Source organism: Mirounga angustirostris, unplaced genomic scaffold, assembly GCF_029215605.1.
Source record: "Mirounga angustirostris isolate CCGP_5_RB_7025 unplaced genomic scaffold, mMirAng1.0.hap1 SCAF_14, whole genome shotgun sequence".
Taxonomy (NCBI): Eukaryota; Metazoa; Chordata; class Mammalia; order Carnivora; family Phocidae; genus Mirounga; species Mirounga angustirostris.
Window position 1 is genome coordinate 44,132,376 of NW_026991722.1, and position 24,207 is coordinate 44,156,582.

The 24,207-nt window shown below is 42.5% G+C and overlaps 1 protein-coding gene across 1 annotated transcript in view; it reads left to right on the forward strand.

Moving 5' to 3' along the window:
* Positions 1 to 24,207, forward strand: part of CHST9 (carbohydrate sulfotransferase 9) — a 70,422-nt gene that overhangs the window by 44,142 nt on the left and 2,073 nt on the right. The window lies entirely within an intron of this gene.

Below are 24,207 nucleotides of genomic sequence, written 5' to 3' on the forward strand. Positions count from 1 at the left end.
TGCACAAGGGCAAAATCAGTTAGCTGTTTCAAATAGTTTATTTGCTTTTTGAGCTTCATTTCTTGATCACTGTATTTTCAGCTATTTGTATGTGCTCAGCTGGTTTGGTAAGGCGGAGCAAGAGTTAACCGGTAAAGTTTATTGCTACCATTTTATTTATTTAAGTCACATAGGGAATACTTTTTCTTATAAAGAGACCTGTTTTCTTTATTAAGTTAACAAGTTAAAGCAATTGACCAAGACCTGTATTAAGGCTACCTCTTATGGGCAGATTTTCATTTCCTATATTTTCCTTCTTTTTACCCTTGGCTAAACTAACAGAATATGTGGACCCCAAAATAGAACACCAAATATTTACTTGTAATCTGACACGTTGATTTGTTGCCAAATGAAATCATAATGGTTTCCAGTCCCAAGAAGAGAGTGAAATTCTTTGGACTTTAACATAATAAGGAAGGGTCTTAAGTGTATTTGTTATAGAAGGAAGGGTCTTAATAATTGTTATTCAGTCGTTCTCAGAACAGACAGTTGTGTTGTTCCATCAGTATCTGCAGCTGGTATTTCTAATTTTACAATAGAATTTCTATTCTTTCTTCTCCCAAGTAGAGAAGAGCTCTCCACTCTCAAGGATACACTGACAATACAATCCAAAGAGGCACCTTACACCTCTAATTTATCGATTTTGGCAAAGAACCAAGAAATGAAGTCACACCCCTTCTTTAAATCACTCTGTCACCCTCCAAAATTTGGCTTTTAAAAAACGAATTTGAAAACTCACTTTGGATAATCAATACAGTGTTTTTTATCAGAAAAGAATGTAAAACGGAGCACTGTTGAGCATTAATCTTTGCCCCTAAATCCTTCCCACTGGGTACTATACATTGTGTAATTAAATTGAAATTGAAAATCGAGTCCTTTTTTTTTTTTTCCATTAAGCAAACTACGAATTGCACACCAATGTGAGAAATCAGGGCTGGAGTGGATGGACAGCTCCAGCCTCCTAGCCAATAGCCAGCATGCATTTTTAGCCGACAGCGATTTTACCACACCTGAGCTCCGAGAACAAACAACTATTTGAGTTCTCTGGAGGGAATGCTGGATTCTTTCCTGTGTAATTCACTGGGGAAATTAGTATGCTTTTTTTAAAGTAACTTGTTAACGCAGCTTGTTTACGAGAAGAGGACAAAAATGACCAGTGAACCGCTTGGAAGCTTATGTCCCAGAATGGGATGAAAGCATGACCCATTTTTTCAGCTGTCTCTTTGGCAGTTCAGTGCTGCAACCATTTCCTCTCTGAAAAATGTTCCTTCTAGAGATGAAGTCTCCAGTAGGTTTTCTGGATAATTTTTACTATGGGAGATTAAAGACAATACCTTAGAATGCTACCAAAAATACCTTCGAAACCCCAACTAGAATACGGTCCCTACAGAATGGCAATATGGTACGTAAAACCTTTTCACTTCAACTTGGAAACTGCCTTCTCATAGAGTAGACAAGGGAAACCTGTAGTAAATTAATACCTTCTGTGTGTGCCTTTTAGTATAGTAGAAGATTGAAACCCGTTGTGAATTAATACTTTGTTTTTACACGGCGGGATGACAAAGAGGGGCTCATTTCTTGTGGAGAGGATATGCACGTTGGGGAGAACATCCCCACCCAGACGCTGGCTGGGACGAAGGCTCGCCTTCACTGACGGCTCGGTTGAGAGAGAGCCGGCCCTGTGGGTGTGCCATGGAAGGCGTGAGCTCGTTCCTAGGCCTGTGGTAACAAACTCCCACCAACTGGGTGCTTTCAAACAACAGAAATGTGTTGTCTCAATTCTGGACACTAGAAGTCCAAAATCCAGTGGTCAGCAGGGCCCTGCCCCCCCCCCCCCACCAAACCTGTCAAACCTGTCCCTCCTTGCCTCATCCTGGCTGCTGGGGGCGGCCGGCAGTCCTTGGCCTTCCTTGACTTCCAGCTTCAGTCTCTGACTCTGTCCGCACGTTGCATACTCCCTGTGTGTCTCTTCTCCTCTTCTTTTTTTTTTTTTTTTTTAAGATTTATTTTGTTTATCTGAGAGAGAAAGAGAAAAAGAAAGAGAGAGTGAGTGGGGGCAGGGGCAGAGGGAGAGAATCTTCAAGCAGATTCCCTGCTGAGCGCAGAGGCAGACTTGGGGGTCGATCTCATGATCCCGAGATCATGACCTGAGCCAAAACTAAGAGTCGACGCTTAACCAACTGAGCCACCCAGGTACCCCATCTCGTGTCTTCTTATAAGGACACCAGCCATAAGGGGTTAGGGCCCATCCTAATGACTTCATCTTAACTTAATGACATCTGCAAATACCCTCTTTCCAAATAAGGTCACACTGATAGGTATCAGGAGTTAGGACCTGCGCGTAGCTGTCTGGGGGACACAGTTCAACCATAAAAAGCTGGGGACCTCTAAGTGATCCTTGACCCCATCTCTCCCTCTGACCACTGAGCACTTCTGGTGTGACCTCCCGACACCCCTCCATCCAGCTCCCCCTACGCCCAGCCCGCCACCCCTGCTTCCTCCAGACCCTCATCTTGCTTGCTCCCTGCGGCTCTCCTGCTTCCATCCACCACCTTCCCATTCGTCTTCCATGCTGCTCCTCTTTGCTTTCTAAAATACCAACCCTCTGTATCTCTCCTGTGCTGCAAAACAAAAATCAAACAGACACACCTCCCCCACATTTAGCAGTGATGACGACCCCTGCCTGTGCATTATACTCACACACGGAGCTTTGTTAGCACAAATCCTAAGACGGCACTCCTACCCCACCCCAAGAAATGCTAGATCAGGAGTTGGGTTCAGACCGAGCACAACCCTTCAACCAGGCCAAAAGGGGTCATATGCTTTAGAAGACCCCAGACATCACAAACGCAGAAATGCAAAGACTTCTTTTTTTCTTTTGAGCTTGGTGTTTTAAAGTTTACACTCAATGGAGCACTCATAAAATAGCAGGGCAGGACAGAGCGGCTGAGTTGGGCCCTCTCGTCCAGTGGGGTGGGGTTGGGCTGAGAGAGAAGAAATCAGCCTGTGCCCTTTGAAACCAAGGAAGGAGGGACTGCTGTAGCATCAGGAGAGCTACCCCTCATCCTCTGAAGTGGGAGGATGTGGAGGCAGACAACGTCCCTCAGGTAAGTGTGCTTCTGCCCGTCCCTCCGCTTTGGAGATAGGTGGAGTGTGGGGTACACTTTCAGGCGGTACTTAGAACTGCCTGCCAATCCCGAGGGGTCAGAAAACTGAGGTATGAGGCAAGTGAACGCACTCCCCACCACCAGCCGCGAACCTGAAGAGCCTGAGTCATCCACCTCCTTCCTCTCTGGCCTGCCTATGGCTTCTGCCCTGTCTTCCTCCTGAAGGTCCACGGACCACTCTGGTCCTTAGTGGCAGAGTGGCTCCAGGAGAGAATGGGTCTCCTATAGCCTCCAGGCCCAGAGCGGTCCCTCCTGACTTGCTGCAGACCCTGGGTGGAAATGAGGGCCCTGTGTTGGGGGTATTGCTTACTTTGAAACTTCTAAATATTTAAATTTTTTTTTTTTTAAGATTGTATTTATTTGCAAGAGAGAGAATGAGAGACAGAGAGCATGAGAGGGAGGAGGGTCAGAGGGAGAAGCAGACTCCCTGCCGAGCAGGGAGCCCGACGTGGGACTCGATCCCAGGACTCCAGGATCATGACCTGAGCCGAAGGCAGTCGCTTAACCAACTGAGCCACCCAGGCGCCCGAAACTTCTAAATATTTAGACACACAGTATGTGGGCCTCCGTTCATACTCTTGCTCTGGGCCCAAAAGTATTGGGAATGATTCTGCTCAGACACCTGCAGCTTTAAAACTTAATATGTGATTCTCATAAAAAGCCCAGGTTGAACCCACTCACATATTATTTATCGGATAAAACCCTAACCTTTGAGTATGAAATCCAAGGCCCTGTGACCTCATAATCCTTTGGACAGCATGCTCCCTGCCTCCCTAGACTTATTTCCCATTCTGCTCCTTTAAGTAAAAGTATTGTGTTATATAAAACTGTTCCACCAACATACTAACCCCTTTTCCTGCATATGCAAAATTTACTCATATTCCAAGGCCTAACTTAAATACCGCTTCTTCCACAAAACTTTCCTTTATCATGTAGCTAAGAAAAATTTCTCCCTCTCCTATGCTCCCATATTACTTTTCAGCCCTTTTGCTACAGATCCTTGCATTTTCTACTCTACATTCCAATTATTTGTCCCTATATGAATTTGTAACTGGACAGTCTCATCCTAAAGAGACAAAGTCAGGTTTGGTTCATTTCAGTGTCTACCGTTAGACCTTGCATGACATAAACACCCGACCAATTGCTGGTCAAATGTAAATTTTTCAAGTCACCAATTATTATCCTGGTAGCCACAGGGACTGCTAAATGTGGGCAGCCCACTATCTATACACAGTACTGCTCTAAACTATTGCGTCATTCATTCTCACATGGCAGGAACCAGGCATGGTCCTTTGGCATCCCCAGCAAGGAATCTCAACCAGAAACAGAAAGGATAAGCTAAGAGTGCACATGGTCTCTGCGAATAATGGTCACACTGTCAGAGGGGTGAAAGAATTGAAGGGCAGGGAGACCCACACCTCTATTTTATCTTGTGTCCACATTCCATCACAGCCTGTAGAATGTTAAATGGTTTGCTTGGGTCAAGACATGAGCATCTGATTTTTTTTTCCTCGAATGTAAGGATGGCAGTGCCATTCACTGCTACCTTTTCAGTGTAGCATGAACTTTACAACTTCTAAATTTAGAGTGGGATTATATTACCTCGCACTATTCTTATCAAAATGGCCATGCACTCAAGGAGACAACTTTGACCCAAAGAGAGTTTCTCACTGCAAGTTTAGCACTAATGGAACTCGGAAAGATCCCATCCCCCTAATTCTCTTTTAAGATTACCTTCCAGAACTGGAAGTTGTGCTTTAGAAAAACTATCCAATTTATGAGCCTTTTTTAAGAATGCTTGAAAGCAAGACTGAAAGGATCCCAGAGTGGTAGTAGCATGCATAGTGGTTAACAAAGAAAGATTTATAAAAGATGAGCTTTATTGAAGTCAGACGACTTCCTATCTAGAAAATACTTAGGTGTAAATGTCAAAAGGCTGGGGCTCACCTCTTTAATTGGAAGCCAAGGAAATTAAAATACTGTGTTAGGGTGGCTCAGGAAACAGACAACAGAGGGCGGTCTGTGGAAATATACCACTGAGACAGAGGGAGGATGAGAAAATGGCCCTCGCGTACTTTAAAAGCATGAACACTAGAAGCAAATAATGACTGAGATTAAGAGAATTGTTTATTAGCAACACTGCGTGATCTACTAGCAATCAAATATGCAGATGGCTCTCACTCAAGCACTCAAAATGCTTCTGAATAATTGCAACCAGTGATTGTGCCAACCGCTCAATGCTCCATCTCGTTTATTTGTCACAACAACGCTAGGAGGATACATATTTTAATCTCCTTTTTCTACAGGTGGAAACTCAAGCTTGAAAGGTTTCGTAATTTTTCAGGTTTTGCAATGCTTTGCACTAAATTATTAATAATAACAGTTAAAGCTATTATTAGGTGCTTAATGGGCTTTCAGTGTGTAGGCACTAGGCTCAATTTTACATAAAATTAACTCATTTAAACCTCACAGCAGTAATCTTGCAAGGTAGGTACAAATCAAGGGATTCATGGCTCATTAAGTAGCTTGCCCAAGATCGCACACCAGGATTAAGTAATAGAACTCTACCGTGTAAGTACCGGCCACTATTCTATGCTGCTTTAAATACCTTTATTTAAAGGCACATGGCTGGTGAGTGGCAGAGTTGGAATCAGAATCCAGGTATTTATCATTCTGAATTCCTTTATCTTTTGTTATTGGTCTATATTGCTGCTTGTTCTGGAAGTTTTTCTATTAACTAAGTGGTCCCACCATGACCACCCTAATCCAGCACCCTAATTTTGACACGAACGCTGAAGCAACTGGTTATGAGAATTTAGAATACAGATATTTGTGATGGTAAGTTTTTTCCCCCCAAAGCATCAAGATGAGCATATACTCACTCTGGGGTCCCTGTGAAGCATTAAATTACCTTTTAAATTAAGTAAGTGAAAAACCAAGTGAATCTGGTCTAAGAGAAAAACTATTTTGTTACCTGAAAAGAGATTAAAAACTGAGGGGGAAAAAAAGTATACATTGGGATAATCTGCTGCCCACTGGCAATTTTCCTCAGCAGATGCCAAACAGAAACACCATGAACATAAAACAGAATGGAAGTAGACCAACTATAAAATGTTCTCTTGTTCCTTTATTTTCAGAAAAGTACCTTACTTCTAAAAACTCTTTCATAAGTTCTTCATTCTTAGTTATAACTGTGTCTTTGTATATACACTCATGTGAGAAAACCTGGGATACTGAAGCTCCCAGAAATGTAGCCAAAATGTAGCATCTCTTAAAAAGAACAAAAACAGCTAATCTGCCATCTCGTGTAAACGAAGCATACCACCATAAGATGCTACCATCCAATAAGCCAGTGAAATGTAGTCCATGAATGATGTTCTCAGCAATCTGTTTTCCTTCTTTTTCTTCCCCTCTTTTGAGTTGTTCTAATCACATCCCTCCCTCCTTGCTAGCACTTGGAGCTAAAGATGAATAACTTGGGTAACAGGCATTTTTCAGTTTAGCAGATTTTATGAGCAAAATGGTTAGCGCCCTCATTTGGGATTATTCTCTCCACACGGAGCAAGGATTATCGGCAGCCAAGTTCTAGGTGCCAGCAGCACAATGAGCAGCATTCCCCAACTCAAATACCACCTCCGAGGGGAGCATCTCTTTTTCATTTCTAGGATTAAAGCTTTGATCAAAATGGACCACGGAGCCAATGCGTCATGATATTTTAGTGTACACTTGAAACCACAGGGTTTGGTTTGGTTTGGTTTTTGTCTACCTTTAAACTACTTTACCCATATTACTCTTTCTCCTCATGATAAGCAACTAAGACATCAAGTGAACACTTGATATCTTCTGGAGTAGTGGGAAATAGGCGCTTGAGGAGTCATCATTTTGAGTAAAAGTGGCTGGTTGACATAAAAATTTGTGTTTTAAGAAGTAGTGATCAAGGGATCAGAAATATTTTTGTAGTGTATACCTATCATTGCTTAATTCAGATGTACTCCATATAATGATTCGAAAAGGCTATTGCCTTTGTATTTTAAAACTTTTAGACACTGTTTAAACTTCATCAGTTAGAATTTCACTATTTCCAACATTTGACCATAATACATATTTCTAAAAGCCCCAAAAAGAAAAAAATGACAAGAAGTGGTCATTAATACTAGACCAACTCTGCAGAATCCATGTTATATGTAGTTTAGACCCCTCAGGGCAGATCCCCTGGGTATCCATCAAGAGATTTCTTTTTTATTTTGTGTGAACTTTTGTGCATAACTGCATTTTGTTGAGGAAATGTTCCTTGGTCTTTGTCAGAATCTCAGGAGTGAAAGAAAGTGTCCTGGAGAGTTTTTTCTACCTCTCAGTAGAGAGAGAAAGTGATCCCACTTAATTTCTTTTATTATGCGTAAATTGAAACCAATTTCATTTCAACTTTATTTTGTAAAGTAGCACTTACCAGAGAACCAATTTCTGTTCTTGTAAAATATACAGAGAAGTAGTGAAAATTCAGAGTACCAGTAAGGATCCTCGTAAAAGCTACTTTGTGTTTATTATCCTTACTGTGGAAAAAGTTATTATCCACAGAAGTGTTATGTTACATTCTGTGGTCAGTCATCAAACAAGGAAGGAATAAACACGATTCTTCACTGTTTCATCATGGGTATGCGCCTTGCTAAAAATGTATTAAAGGGGAGTATTTTCATCATGCTATTACTGAATAATTAAATTAGGCCAATGTTCTGTGGATGTGGAATAATGTAATTTACTTTGTTGAATGATTAGCCAATCAGATTTCTCTCATTTTCTAAGGCAATGGATTGACTAAAATGTGACCATAAACAAAATAGATTTTATTAAGCATAATCTACTTTGTAAACAAATGAAATTAATTCTTTGCCTGACCTAAAGCTTTGAAAATGAAAGACCAAAATTGAACACATGCTTCCAATTTTGGTTCTGTTACTAAGATGACACTTAATATAAAAGTTACAATTTAACTTCCCCTCAAGTATTCCATACTTGATACTAAATGACTCTTAGAAATATGTTCATCAACAGATGGGAGCCACTTATGGCCTCATAAACTCCAAAGCAAGTGAAATTATCTCAGCAAAATAGAAAGATTACAAGGAAGCTTCATCTGGTTATCTCAGAGATGATTAATGCATTGCATATTGGTTCAATGGCGCAATGAATATTGACAGATAACCACCCTTCCTCATAGGAAAGAAATCCGGAGGAGATGAATGCTACTCATGTATGTTTTTAATCAATCAATAAGCAATTTCAGTACGTGTCCTATGCTTGGAGCTGAGCTCAGTGTGACGAGATGTGGAGGAAAGTGACAGCACCGACCCTCTCCTAAAGGGATTGTCTGTCTTGGAAGAGAAGACTAACACGCCTTCAGTGCTGCACAGGGTGACAGACTGTGTTATTGCTTACTTGCTCTTAACCACCCAGTATAGATACTGTGGGAGTTCGGAGACGTCAACAATCGACGAAAAGTGGCCAGGGAAGAAGGATCATGGAGAACTTGAAACCAAACTGATTTAGATTTGATTCAGTGGGAAATACAATGTGCTGGCAGCGAAGTTTTGGGAATTGAGAAATGATCTCAGGAAAATTAGTGTGGAATTTTCTTAAAACCATATCCTGTATTTTTTTTTTTTGCTCTGTCTCCAGTGGTACCAGCCACCAGTCTCTCTCCAGGCTACTCTGCTTCCCCGTCCTACCAGGCCCCCCAGTCCATTCGCCACTGGGCCGGGAGAGTGAGCTTTATAAAACGTCAGTCACATCATGTTATTGCCCAGTCTGAAACCTCCAGTGGCTAATATTACACTTCTGATGAGATGCAGCGTCCTTCCCATGATCTCCACCATCTGATTTTCCTACGAGATATGGTCCCACCCTCCTCTTTGATTTCATCCTGTATCACTGTGCCCTTCCCGCTTATGCGAAGCCACACAGGCCCTACCCTCCATCCTTCCACCTGGCCTGGTTCATCCCCATGCGAGCACCCTTTGCGCTCCCTGCCCCTGCCTGAAATGTTTGTCATTCAGATCTCTGCTCCAGTAGCTTCTCCCCACATAGATCTTCCCTTGCCGTCTATTTCATGCAGTCTCTCCATTCCTCCCCCAGTCCCCCGCTACTCACACTCTATCACTCAGGCTGCTTTACAGTTTGTTTCACACTTACCACCATTGACATTTTTCTTGTCTATTCATTTGTTTATTTGTCCATTACCTACCTCCACCCACAAGAACATAAGTACCACGAGAGCAGGACCCTTCTCAGAGTTGTTTGCCCCAGTGTTAGACAATACACAGATTACATGCTCAGTAAGTACATCTCAAATGAATGCCTTGCTTAATTCATTCTGCGGGCAGCCAGTGACAGTAGTCTGGGCCTGAAAAAAATGTGTGCTATATAGACAGTGGGAGTGAACACGTTCGGAAAAAAATGAACAGAATTTGGTGTCTGAATATGGGAAGTGAAGTTACCGTCTAAGACAAAGATTAACATGAGGCCCCTGGGGTTCCCGCAGAAAGGCAATACTCTCAGCAGAAATATAAAAGTCGTGGTTAAAAGCCACATTTTATGAGTATATACTGCATATCGGGCATTATGTATGTATTTCATTTATTTTTCACAACTCCATTAGGTAGGCATCATTTTCCGTTTTATAGATGGGAGGCTGAGTCAACTACCACCAAGTTGTTCAGTTAGAGATCTTATTCCAGTGAGTGCGGTTGATTTGGTAGAAAAGTACTGGTGTAATTAATAGTAATTGACAATTGCACGTTAAGCAACGTGTGTATATTCATCCAACACCCACTCTCACCACTCATCCTTTCCCTACGGCCTCGGCCCAGGAGCTTTCCTTTAACTTTAAAGGGGACTGGAGCCCTGGCAGGGGTCAAGACAGGCAAGCTGACCCTCCCCTGCCATTTAGTATCAATCTGCCCCTCTTCGCTCAGGAGGGAGCATGCTCTGATCCTAGGAATCTCAGTGGATGGATCATGAGTCACAGGTGAGGCAAGAGGGTTTTCCCATCGGTCTGAGAACTGATCTAGAAGTTCAAGTCTTGTCTTTGGTGTTCACAGGTGGATGATGCTCAAATCCATCCACTTTCAGTTACCATGCTGGCTATAGGCTAGTTACCAATGGCCTTCAGTTATGGGAGACCTTAAGAAAATCCCCTGTGTGGAGCCTGACACTTCCTTCCCCCCGGTTGTGCACAGTTTTCCCTTGTGTGGGGAGTAAATGGAATCAACAAGCTGTGATATTATTTCTGAGCAAGGTACGCCGAGATGTGTTTGTTCCTTCCAAGGAGCAGATTACAGAATTCTAGTGAGGCAAGGGAGGTGATGACGCCATGTCTGAAGGACCTTCAGAGAATTATGCTTGCTGGCTTGATGATATCAGTGCCTCTATAAATAGGTCAGACAGAAAATCCTGTCCATCAGTGACTGGATGTAAGAGAATTGTGGTTGGATATCAACACGAGCCCTCCCCTCCCACTTGGCATTGTTGTTCCCAGGGCTTAAGTAGCTTTGGACTAGTACGTAATGGGTGGTGGAAGAAGCATTTCCCCAGGCATATGCTGCTTCCCAGGACTTGGACTTTGCCTAAAGAAAGCAATGGAAAGGGTTGGATGACCCCCAGCACCACCACCCACCTTGGCCAGAGTCCCATTCGCACTTACCAAGGCTGGGCTACAGATGGCAGGTGCCTCTCTGTGATCCTCCCATGTCCACTAGGAGCTCATTCTACACCAGCTCTGGGGAACGAGGTTGTACAGACACTGAAGACTCCCAGGCACTGGGATCAGGACCAGTGCCACTCATACCTGGCATTGCGAAGAAAGTGAGACCCAAAGGAGATTCCATGGCCAGGGCCATTGATGCTTCTTCATAGACGTTTCCGTGACATCTTGAATCAAGTAGAATGACCTTCAGGAGAAACAGCTCATTTTGGAGAACGCAAAAAGCTTCAAAATTTAGATTAAAATAATACCGTTAAGATAAAATTGATAAAATTGAATGCATGAAGAGACAAGACCTACAAATAAGCATTTTGATCATCACTTTGTTTCGGTAGAGATCTGTTCCTTCTGATGCCCTCATCTCGTAACTCACTCTACTGCCCCTTGCCTCTCTGTCCTTCTCCTTTGCTGTGAGTTTATGTCTTACTTTCTCCCTTGGCATTCCTTCTCACGCTGAAATCCCCTAAGGAAACCCCAGTCAGCGTGGCCGCAGGATCGCCCTGCCCTGATCTGGTGCCTAAGGCAACTCTCTCTTCTTAGTACAGGGCCCAGGTAAGCCCCGGGAGCACTGAAGTCTGAGGGGCCTGCTCTGGACTGAGAGGGTTGGGCCAGGCTTTGGGGAGGCAGCCTTGGGTAAAGCTGAGTTGTCAAATATGCAGGCAAGTAAGCCAGGGGGGCCTGTGTGTCGCTCAAAGGTGCTGACACAGGCACATCTGATCTGGGACTGGCAGATGCTTAACCAAATAAGACAAATGGAATGTGTTCCCACCAGCGTCACTGTGGCTCTCACAGCGTGGCCTTTCCCAGAGCTCAGGTGGCTTTGGACTGGTAGGCAATGGATGGGAACGAAATAGGCCCTCGAGTATGCGCCACTCCTTGGGACTGAGTTCTCGCCCACGCCGACGCCCTCGCCTCTGCCATTGCCTTGACGCAGCTATTCTCTTGGACCCTGCATCTCTTTAAGGCTGATGTTATTTTTTTTCTCTCTTTACCAATAACGAGCCAAAGCTCTCCGTGTTTTCCAGTCTACAACCAAGAGAGGAGATGGATTCATGGACTTAGCTAGTCACTGTCCACACACCTGAGCTGAAACGATTGCTCCAAAGTTTCCCACTGGCTGCCAGATGGCCTACGGATCAGCTGCCCTGAAAGCTGGTGCTCACTCCTACTTAGTGTCCACCCCCACCTCTTCGTACAGGATTAGAGCCTGTTGCTCTGGTCATTTCAGCCTGGAGCTGGGAAGGCAGTCCTTCTGCATGAGATGCCCGGTGTCAAGGGAAAACCAGAGAAGAAAGGCACAGAGAAAGGATGTGTTAACATTTTGGAGAAACCTACTGTATGTCGGACACTGTACTAGGCACTTCGAAGCTGCATTTATCTAATACATTCTCAAAAAGACTCCTTTTTTTGCTGCCACCAGAGTGTCAGAATCAGAGGGCTAAGATTTTAGGATGGCCTTGGGTAAATGGGTCCAAAGAGGCTTTTTTGCTCAAAGTTGGTTCTATGTCATAGGACTGCCTGCTCTGGGCAAGAGAATTCTTACAAATCTGTGTAGTCTAGTTCAGGTCACTAGGACGAGATTCCATAAGGGGTTCCTTTTCTCGGCCTTATTTTATACATATGTACACAAACTCACGCCATGCATATTTCCAAAGGGCAAGTGACACTTCCAAAGAGCATGGTGTTTGGGATCCTGGATGCCAGCCAATATGCCATCACTTCCATTTCAACATGGCCAAGAACAAACATTAGGATTCTCGCTTTAAAAATGGGAAAACAGACCCAGAATGTTAATTGACTTCCTGTAACAACCCTGGCTCTGCCTTTGCAATATCCTCTCATCTCTTAATATTTCCTTGCATTTTGGCCAGACTTCCAGCTGACTACCAACACCTGCGACTCACTGCCTGAAGGAGTTCACCCTGGCTTCCTGCAGAGCAGGCTAGAATTGCCAGACCTCTTCCCTGTAGGAGCCTCCAACCATGGCTGTTGGGATTTGGTGGGATAACTCTGGAGCTCTGAAAGTTTCCCCAGTGGAACTGAAATCCAGTTCCTACTGTGCTAACTTTCTTGAAAATTCACCCCATCCTCTCTGCCGTCTCTTCCCTACCTTACTTTCCTTTTCTCCTACAAGTATTTGCTAGAATCAACTCCAAATTAGCCACTTGCCTCAAATCTTTGACTCAAGGTCTGCTCCCAGGGAAACACAAATAAAGACACTGACCTAAAATCACCCAATAATAGGTGGAGAGCCTGATCTGACTCAAAATTAAATGTTCTTTATACATCGTGGATCTGTCCAGCCACCATGTTCCTGGCCTCACAACGGCTTTCTTCTCTCTTGCACTTACATCTCCATCCTATGGAAGCAGCCCAGCCTCCTCCTCCACTGATGACCCAGGGCTCTGGCCCTTCCTGGCCCCCTGGTCCACCCTGAGTTGGTCCCCAATTCCAGTATCATCTCATGGATTCATTTCCCTTCCTTGCTAATCCATACCTCTAACGAGAGAAAGAAAGAAAGAGAAAGAAAGAAAAAGAAAGAAAGAAAGAAAAAGAAAGAAAGAAAGAAAGAGAAAGAAGGAAAGAAGAAAGAAAAAGGAAGGAAGAAGAAAGAAAGAAAAAGGAAGGAAGGAAGGAATGGAGGGAGGAAGGAAGGAAGGGAGGAATGGAGGGAGGAAGAGAGGAAACTTTACACATAGATAGTCCAACCCAGGGCAGCAGGCTCCCTCTTCCCCATTACACCTCTGAAAACAAGAGCAAGAACTGTCTAGCAACTGCATTCTCTAGAAGAAGTGTCAGAGTCAAGGTTGCCTCCCCCATGTCTCTTCCAGAACCCTCTGAGATATACACACCCTTGTTGTTGTTCATCTTCAATGCAAGGGGATGGGCAGCTGGTTGACAATTACTAATTTTTAGAAAACTCAACACCAACTTGGAGATATTAAAGAGCCCTATTCCAAATCAATTCGATATCTACAGTTCCAGTGAAATATCAAAATCCTTGCAGTGCAACATCCACTTGTCTCCTTCTTTTATTGCAAATATCTTTAACTGTATTTGTCACTCTCCTCCCCACGGGACATGTGCAGGCACACCCCGGAGAGAACATTGTGAGGAGCAAACATTCGGAATGGATTTCACATTATCCTGCTGCAGCGCCTCATTACAGTTTTGAGTTTCTTTAAAAAGCAAAGTGCTCTGCTCATTCTTCCTGGGATGGAGGTGGAGAACTGGACTGTGTTCTTGACTCCTCCACTGACTCCACAGGGTGACCTTGGGCAAAGTATTACACAAGTATTTTTATTTATCCATAAATTTGAAAACAAAAGCCTCATTTTTCTCAAGAAAACTTAGAAGAAAAATTAAAAGATCAATCTCTAAAAGCACAATGGACTCCTTGGACAGAAGGCCTATCTACGTACATACATTGAGGTTATGTCTGTTTTCAGGTTCTGCTGGTCTTGCCAAACGAAAGAACAGCACTATTCTCAGTAGAAACTTCCCCCTTGATGTTGACATTGCACTACATCCTCAGTGCTCATCTTTTACGTTTCTTTGGTTTTAAGGGGGAAGAAAAGAGAGAGAAAGGAGTTAAATCCAAAATTGAAAGGACTCACAAATGAAATTAGAATTTCAGTCCTTGCATCCAAAGTGACTTATAGAAATGAGCTTGTTGGACCAGCTTGAATAGCCTCACTACTGAAACTGTTGTTTTGTGTTCAAGCAGCTTAAATGATTTGAAGGTGGCAGCTGAGAGAGAACTAAAAGTCACTAGTTTCCCTCTTCCCCCCCCCCACCCCCCAGCTTCAAGTGTTCATTATTTCTTCCTGGGACTGTAGGTGTGCTTTCTTTTCTTCTGTTTTCTTTCATTGTCTTTATCACCACTCCCACTGATTTTTTTTTCTTTCCCGTTTCTGTCTCTCAATTGTCTTCTGCCTTCTTTCTTCCACTCAGCTTTATCCCCATTGAGCATGTACCGACTCTTCACTTTGTTGTGTTTTAAGTGAGAAGAGGAGAAAAAGATTTAAAAAGCAAAGGAAAAGCATTCATGTTCACCTAGAAAATGCTTGTCACATAGAGATGCTCATAAATATTTAAGGAATAAATCAATAAAAATACCTAATATTTATAGAAAACATACTTTGTGTTAAGCATTCTACACACATTTCCTATCAATCAACTACGCTGCAAGGTAGATGCTATTATTATCCCCATTTTAGAGACAAGGAGACTGAAGCTTAGAACTAAAATAGGGTAGCCAGGTTTGCTCTGATAGAAAATGAAAGAAATAGGGGCCACCAAACCAGGTCCACATGACTCAAAAATCCCAGGTCTCAACTATCATCCTGTCATGTGACAGACATATGCTTTATGCTTTACTGACATCAATTCATTAAACGGGCATTAAACAGGGAGTAAATTGCTTGATGTATGATGCAGCTGGAAAAAAAAAAAAAAAAAGCCACAAAGGAGTAAGACCGAGGTTGGAAGCACAGCATTCGCAGTAGCTGTGTTAACTTGGGCCGGTTATGTAAACTCCCTGAGCTTCGAGTCCTTCATCTATAAAATGAACATATCCATATCTCGTTTTGGGGTTGATGCAGTGGTTAAATTAGCTTGCTCCATTCCCCTGGCCTTTTAACTAGGCAAACAAAATGAAGAAGAATATTCTAGAGAGAGGAAATAAGTCACAGAAACAGGAAACGGAGATGATTTTACATGACACACACTTTCTCCAAGAAACCCTCCCCACCCTCCAAGCTGGGATTAAATGCCCCATTTTTATGCTCTTCTAGTATACCTCCTTCCTGTCTTGCCACCTGTCCTAAGTGTGGTAATTCTTGGTTTTCTTTTCTGTATCTCCCTCCCCTCTCCTGCCCCCAAGGCTGCCCCATAAGAGCAGGAACCAACTATGACTTGCCTCCAAAATGCAGCCCAGGGCCTGGCACCCAGTAAGTGCTCAGGAAATGTTTGTTCAATGAATAACTGAGGACCGAAGAGCGGGATATGAGAATGGGAGGAGACAGGGCTGATGGCGTTGCGTATTAGGACTGTATGCTCACACTCCTCCCCCGTTGTCCCAGGGTCCTGGTGGAAATGTAGCCGGTCTTCACCCCTCTCATAACCTCATAACTAAGTAATAAGTTTCTGAAGCCCTTGGGCTAAGATTTGAGAGGAACAGCTGTGGCACAGAGGGACCAGACAGAGACACACTGGTCTGCACCCTCAGAAGGGACCCGCTTTCAAGCATCCCACCCACTGCCATATCACCCTTATTAACCACTAGAAATAACTAGGGCTTCATGGGGGTATGAAGAAATCTAACTGCACTCAAATCTAGATAGAAGATAAATCACAAAAGATACATCACTAAAATGCCTGGGTGGCCCAGTCAGTTAAGCGTCTGCCTTCGGCTCAGGTCATGGTCCCAGGGTCCTGGGATCGAGCCCCGAGTCGGGGGAGGGGGGGTCTCTGCTCAACAGGGAGCCTGCTTCTCCCTCTCCCTCTGCTGCTCCCTCTGTTTGTGTGCGCTCTTGCCCTCTCTCTCTCTGTCAAATAAATAAATAAAATATTTAAATAAATAAATAGAAGTCGTATTACATAATTAAACTAGAAAAATGTCAAAACTCAGTGATAGGAAGGGGCACATCTAATCACCAATATTATCATCATCAAATGTAACTGTTAATTGCCTGCAAAGGCCCACAACAGACACAGGCACTGTGGACACTCTGAACTCAGAAGAGAAACTGGGCTCCTGCAATGTCCCTTTTCCTCAGGCTGTGTGCCTTAAATGAGTTACTTCATGTTTCTGAGGCTCCATTTCTTCACCTGTAGCATGGAAGTGGAAGGTGACCTTAGCGATGGGTGGTGTGGTACAGCTCTGGCACGTGGCAGGCTCTCAAACCCGGCAGACGTTGCATTCATTATGTCTGGCTCCAAGAAGCGCCGTCGGGGCCCAGGAATCCACTCAACACCTCCCCCAGCCAACAACTCCCAAATCTGTACACCCAGCTCTGGAGTCCTAATACCAACACCCCTACTTCTCAAGGGCACCTCCAACTCAAAAGGTCCGAAACGGAAGGTGGTGAATACCCACACCCACCCCATTGCCTCCCATGGCACCTGCTACTCCCTCTCTGGGAAATGGGGAGGCATTCCTTACACTTCTTCTGCCCCCACTCTTCCACTCTTACAGTCTGGCCAATTTCCTAAATTTACTTCAAATAATTCCCTTTTTCTGCATTCTTACCTCGTTGTCTTGGTTCCTGTCCTGAGAATTCTTGATGAACTGTCACAGTTGTCTTCTACATCTCGATCTGCTTGCCCCCAGCTGCACCTCCCCACTGCTGCTAGAATGTTCCTTCTAAGTCCCTGCCTTATGGAAAATCCCTGTCATCTACATGGTAAAGTCTCAACTCTTTATATGGGCATGAGGAGTCAATCCCAACCTCAACTGCTTCTCCCTCTTATCTGCATCTGGTCCCCCAAGTGTCTTCTCATTGTCAGCTTGTATAGTCCTTCCCATCCCTGGCTTGTTGACCTACCAACTCCCCAGTATTCTCCCAGATTCATCCCAGGCAGCCCCCCAAAATTTCTTCAAACTAAGTACTCTTGTCTCTGTTCCCCAATACCCTATGTATCCTTTCATTATGGCAATTACCACATTTTTTTCATAAACTGCTTATTTTTATCAGCCCAATTAAACGTTGACCTCCTCAAGGGGCCATAAAGTTTTTCTATTTTATCTTTGTTTATACAATGCCAAACACAGCATATAGTAGTAGTTCAATATATGTGTGATGGATGAATGATCAAAGTCCTTCAGTTACATAATAGCACAATAGCAGATCAAGTGTTACAGAAGTATAATACTTGTCAATTGCATAAAGCCAATGTGAGTTAATTGCCTGAATAAAGGGAAGTATAGGAATGATATTGCTCTTTACTTCAATTAAATTCAAAGCATAGGTTTATTCAAGAGACTACTCTAGGTGCTAGTGGAGGTTCCACAGATTTATAACACTGCACGCTGACCTTTAATAAACTTAAAATAAATGGGAGAGATAGTCAGCTAAACAACCAACTATACCAACTAAGCAGGGTAAAATAAAAGGTGCTCAACAAAAGATTTAACACTCAAACCAGGTAAGACTTGTCTTTATACCCTGCTGTCCCACTTCTGCTCCCTCCCCCCAGCCTCCATTAGCATGCTGCTGAGGCTTTGCCATTGTGCTAATTAATAGATTAATTAATTGTGTAATTATTTGCTTAGGGTCTTTTTCCCTATAAGAATATCAGCCCCATGTGGGCAAGGATCACATTTCTTATCCAGCCCACCATCCTGGGCATCTAGCCCTGTGCCTAATGAGTGGTAGGCCCTCAGTGAGTTTAGAGGGACAGAGAAAGAACAATTAATGTCAATGTACAGAGGAGCCATATGGAAACAGAAGCTTTAAGGTCTAAAAACAAAGCTTTCAGATTTACTGCAGGGTTCATGAATAGGCCACATTTTTTTTTCTATTAGATTCCTTTGAATACTCACTTTTTTCATCTGAAGTGATCTATCTTTCAACTGACTTGGAAAGCATATCCATTCTTCAAAGGTATTTATGGAAAACTATAGCTTTCTGCATTGGTGTACGATTTAGCTATGGCTGAAAGAGTTTTCCCAATGGGAAAATCAAACAACAGTGTGAGCTGGAATAAAATAACTTCTTTCACAGGTGGTACAGATGAAATGCTAATGTTTTGAAGAGAGTAGAATCCCTTGCTGGAGTCGTGTGTGGTTTTCAGGGGGAGAGCAGGATTTTCTATCAGCCTAGGAGATTTGAAAAGTCCCAAGCAAAGGGGAACAAGAGTGGAGGGTGGTGAGAGCCCAGTGGAAGCAAGTAGAAGACAGTATGTGTCAAGACAGGAGCAGAGCACAGAGTGACAAGCCTGGTGGTGACAGGCTGCCGACGCCAGCCAAGGAATCCGGACTTGGGTTTATATGTAGTTGAGCCCGTTCCAGATTTTAAGGGATGAAAAGTAAAATGTTTTAGGAAGACTTATTTGGCAATAATTTTCAGGGAGACCAATTAGTAGGATACTAAGAATACCCAATTAAGAGATAATAAATGAAAAAGATTTTTAGGAGGCATTATGAGATGTAAATTAACCAATTTACTTTCTGATTGTTAAACCATCTCTCAGATTTTGTGAGTGGGTGGCCAGAATGCAATAGAACCATTTCAGAAATAGAAAAAAGCACAGGAGGAACCACTTTGAAAAGGAACAAGATAGACATTTGCTTTGGGGACAAGCAGAATGAGGTGTCCTGAAGTAAGATGGGGATGGAAGAGCCTACTCTTTTTATTACTGTTGTTATTGTGATCAGCATGAAGATGACGGTGGTGGAAATCCATTAGTATAAGCTTCAAATTTAAAATAACATCATCTCATAGCCAAATTATGGAAGCAGCCCAAGTGTCCATCGACTGATGAATGGATAAAGAAGATGTGGTGTGCATATACACATACACACACACACGCACACACACACACACATTACTCAGCCATAAAAAAGAAGTGGCAATGACGTGGATAGATCTAGAGGGTATAGTGCTAAGTGAAATTAAGTCAGTCAGAGAAAGACAGACACTCTACGATTTCATTCATTTGTAAATTTCACTCATATGTGGAATTTAAGAAACAAAACAAATGAATAAAGGGGGGGGGGGAGAGAAACCAAAAAATGGACTCTTAACTATAGAGAACACACTGATGGTTACCAGAGGGGAGGTGGGTCAGGGAAGGATAAATACGTGATGGGGATTAAGAGTATACCTCTCATGTGAGCACTGAGTAATGTATAGAATTGTTGAATCACTATATTGAACACCTGAAACTAATATGACACCGTATGTTAACTGTATTGCAATTAAAATAAAAAACTTAAGAAAAAATAATAAATAAAATGCCATTAATCTCAATTTTTGTAATCCAAACCCCTCAGTCATGGAAAGCCTTTGCTGTGATTGAAGGAAATGGAGTTGGGATGGGGGTGGGGAGGGAGGCCACCACACCCTAGGAATGGTTTTTATAAGGTGAGGGGATGGTGAGATAGTGGCGCTAGGAGAAGGTCTAATGGCCGTCCCACAAGAAGCCTCCTGGGGTGTCATTACTTAGAATTAACCTTAGCCCATCCCTTGATTTAGTCAGACCTGAGGAAACTAACTAGTACTCAATAAACTAATAGGAGGTTGAAGTCTCATTTATGAGCAATGAGGCTTTCCCTCATGCAGTTATCTCCCTAGCCAAACCAGCCATTAGCAAGTAGCTTGGGAAACATGGACTTCCATCTGGTCTGTATGAGGGCTGATGAGCCATCCCCACCCTCAGCAGACTATTTGTTTCCACTTAACTAAAATATTCACACCCACCACATTTGATGTCTTTCCCTCCTGGGTGGTATGAGACGAACTCTTACTTTCTTACTTCCATTTGCCATACTCTAGTTGAGTGGTCCCTCAAATGCCATTACTGCCGGCAAAGTGCGTGGGGAGCTTGTTTACCTTAGAGTCCGGAGCCCCACCACAAAGATTCTGCTTCCATGTGTCCACAGTGAGGCTGGGAGGCAGATTGCTGGCGAGCCTCCAGACATTCCCAGGCAGCAGGGAGTGACTTTGAACCAATCTGATTTGGCAGGCAGGTAGGACTCCAAGCCCTCCATGCCTACTTTAGCATGAGCGGCTCTGTGTGTAACTATTTTATTTGTGTTCTCTTCTGCCAAAGATTTGTTTGAATACAGATTTTCAGCACCGTGACAAGAATTGGTCAGGTATTTATCCAAGTTAACCTTGACCTTTCGATTAACACTTTTTCTCCGACAAGGTTATAAAACAATTGTGTGGAAGCCCATCATTAAATTAAAATTGCATTTACCACAAGAAATAAAGCAAAAGATGTACCTCTGAAACAAATAATACATTATATGTTAAAAAAGAAGAAGAAGAAGAAGAAGATAGCAGGAGGGGAAGAATGAAGGGGGGGAATCAGAGGGGGAGATGAACTATGAGAGACGATGGACTCTGAAAAACAAACTGACGGTTCTAGAGGGGAGGGAGTTGGGGGGATGGGTTAGCCTGGTGATGGGTATTAAAGAGGGCATGTTCTGCATGGAGCACTGGGTGTTATATGCAAATAATGAATCATGGAGCACTACATCAAAAACTAATGATGTAATGTATGGGGATTAACATAACATAATAAAAAAGAAAAAAAAAGAAAGCAAAAGAAACTTCTATTTTCTTTCCTTTTTTTTAAAGATTTTATTTATTTACTTATTTATTTATTTGACAGAGAGACATAGTGAGAGAGGGAACACAATCAGGGGGAGTGGGAGAAGGAGAAGCAGGCTTCCCACAGAGCAGGGAGCCCGATGCAGGGCTCAATCCCAGGACCCTGGAATCATGACCTGAGCCGAAGGCAGACGCTTAACGACTGAGCCACCCAGGCACCCCGAAACTTCTATTTTCATGACAATCTTTTTCCTCAGTCATTGCTCTCCAATATAAATGAAAATGTAAAATTTCTGAACACCATAGTCTGAGGTACCACCTGATTTTTAAATGTGTAGTAGTCATTGAACAGAAGCTGAATTTCTCCTTCCACTTGGTATTTCAAGAAAATCTAAAATATCCCAAGTAAAAATGATTTGTATTTTAAAGTGACTATTTGTGCATGCACAACTCTGATTTTGTGTACACGAGAAGGACGTCTTGGTTATGTGCAGGGAGTCATCATACCGCGCTATTTTTCCTATTTGAAATGACAAACAAGCTGACACTAGTCTCTTTGATTTAAAAAGGAAGAAGAAGAAAAATTAATTAATTAATTAATTTAAAAAGAAGAAGAAATCATAATCATGATACAATCAAGGTATAACCACTATCAATGTTTAGGAGAAGTTTATAAAGACCATAAGCTGACATTGGCAAGAACACCATGATAGACTTTTTCGTAAATTTATTTTTTATTTAATTAAATATGGTATAAAGGCTGGTAGAAGTGTAATATAATTGTGTAAATAAATCCTGTTACTAGAGAGATGTACAGATTCATTTTTTACTGCATCTTGAAACTTTTGACATAGAGAATCCACCTCTGGTTTTTTAAAAAATCCCATTTACCCATCGAACAATTATTTACTGATCATTTTCAATGTGTCAGGCAACATGCTAGGTACCAGAGATCCAACAGAGAACAAAAAAGATAAGACCTCTGCAGTCATATTCTACTGCAATAGAGCTGGGAATGGGAGGAGACAACACAGAAGTAAGTAAATAAAATCATTTCATGTTGCAGTAAATGCTGAGGAAAATAAGTAGCATTCCTTATATGGGAGGAACCTTATATGGGAGAGAATCTCAGAGGAGAACATAATTTAGAGAAGGTAGACAGGGAACGCCTCCCCACAGAGGTGATTTTCTGAGAGTGAAGAGAAGAACCAGGCTTGCTGGCTGCTAAGAGCTTGAGTAACATAGTGAGAAGTGGTCAGAGAATTGCAAAACTGGAAGTAACGATGAGCAGGAAGGTTAGAGGATGGTGGTCAGAGAGATGATGGAGGTGGCAGAGGTCTACGTGCAATTAAGAACACTTCAGTTAAAAGCGCGGTGGTCGGGACCCCTGGGTGGCTCAAGTTTGTTAAGCATCTGCCTTCAGCTCAGGTCATGATCCCAGGGCCCTGGGATCAGGTCCCTTTTGGCTCAATGCTAAGGAAGATTTGGACAGCTGGTTTATGTGGCTACCTAAGCTGGTGTATGGTGATGAGGGGTTACTCACACAATCTTGCACTAGAAAAAAGCACTCCCCATCCCCACCCCACCCCACTTAAAGCTCAGCTAGTAGAAGGACCATGATGCCTGGAGGTGGCTCCCATCCACAGTGCTTTATTTCTCTGCTCTTTTGCTCAATTTGCTAGGATACTCCTAATCAATCGGGAAGACTTAATTCCATTTATTCATTCAACAAATATGTGAGAGCAATTATTATAGGCTATCGACCATTCTAGACACTGGGGATACAGTGGTTAACTGGAGGGTTGGACGATAGATAGATGATAGATAGATAGACAGATGATAGATGATAGATAGATAATAGATAGATAGATAGATAGATAGATAGATAGATAGATAGATGATAGATAGATAACCTCTAAGAAACTTTCCCCACCACTCCCTTCACCACTAGGCTGGTAGCCCCATGCATTATTCCCACAGCACATCATTTATTCATTAATTTTCCAGTAACATGCTGACAATTCTATAGGTATATCTCTAGGCCAGTCTTCTCCTCAACCATCCTTTTCAAGTCTAAGTAAGATCATGTTACTTCTCTGCTCAGAGCCCTTCAATGGCTCTCTAGTTTACCCAGAGTAAAAGCCAAACTCCTTACAATTTTTAACCCTGAGAGGACACCATCTTGTAAATCTTGTCTTCCGTGTCTTCCCTTATGCAGTCATTGCAAGAGCTGTAGGAAGGATGTAGTCAGATGAACAGTAAATGGTAGGTAGGCTGATTCATCCCACTGACAAAAGAACTAAATTCTTGTTCTACTTTTCATTTTGTATAGCAGGGTATCAAATAAACTTTTCTGGATTCCCTAATCATTCTTTACTTGGGAAGGAGGAAAGGTTTCATACATGAATGAAATTGTATGATTATAGTTATTAAGGTATTACGATAAATGAATTTTATAAAATAAATCATTTTCCAAGGGAAAAAATATCTCTTTTTGCAAGTGCTTAGAAAACTGAAATGGTCATGAGGATTTTATATTTAGCCTTGCTACAATTTTAAGTTGTAATTTATGACTTTGAGCTCTTCTGTGTTTACAGAATATCCCAAAAACAACAAAAAAATTTCAATCCAAATACAGCTGCATTTTATATCTACATCTAGTGCACTAAATAAATCATTGCTTGAAGGTAATATGCTCCCAAATAGCTCAAGATTTATTGACCTACAGGACGATGGAGTACATTCTATTGTGTTACAGGCAAAGCTAAGATGAAAATTCAGGACACTCTCCTTTCCATCTTGTGTTTACTCTGTGCGTGTGTGTGTGTATATATATGTGTGTGTGTGTGTGTGTGCACATGCGCACACGCACATTTTGGAAGGTTATATAATTGATAACCACAGATAACAAAGATAGTACAAAAACAATAACTGATTTACTATGATCATAGACTCAAATCAA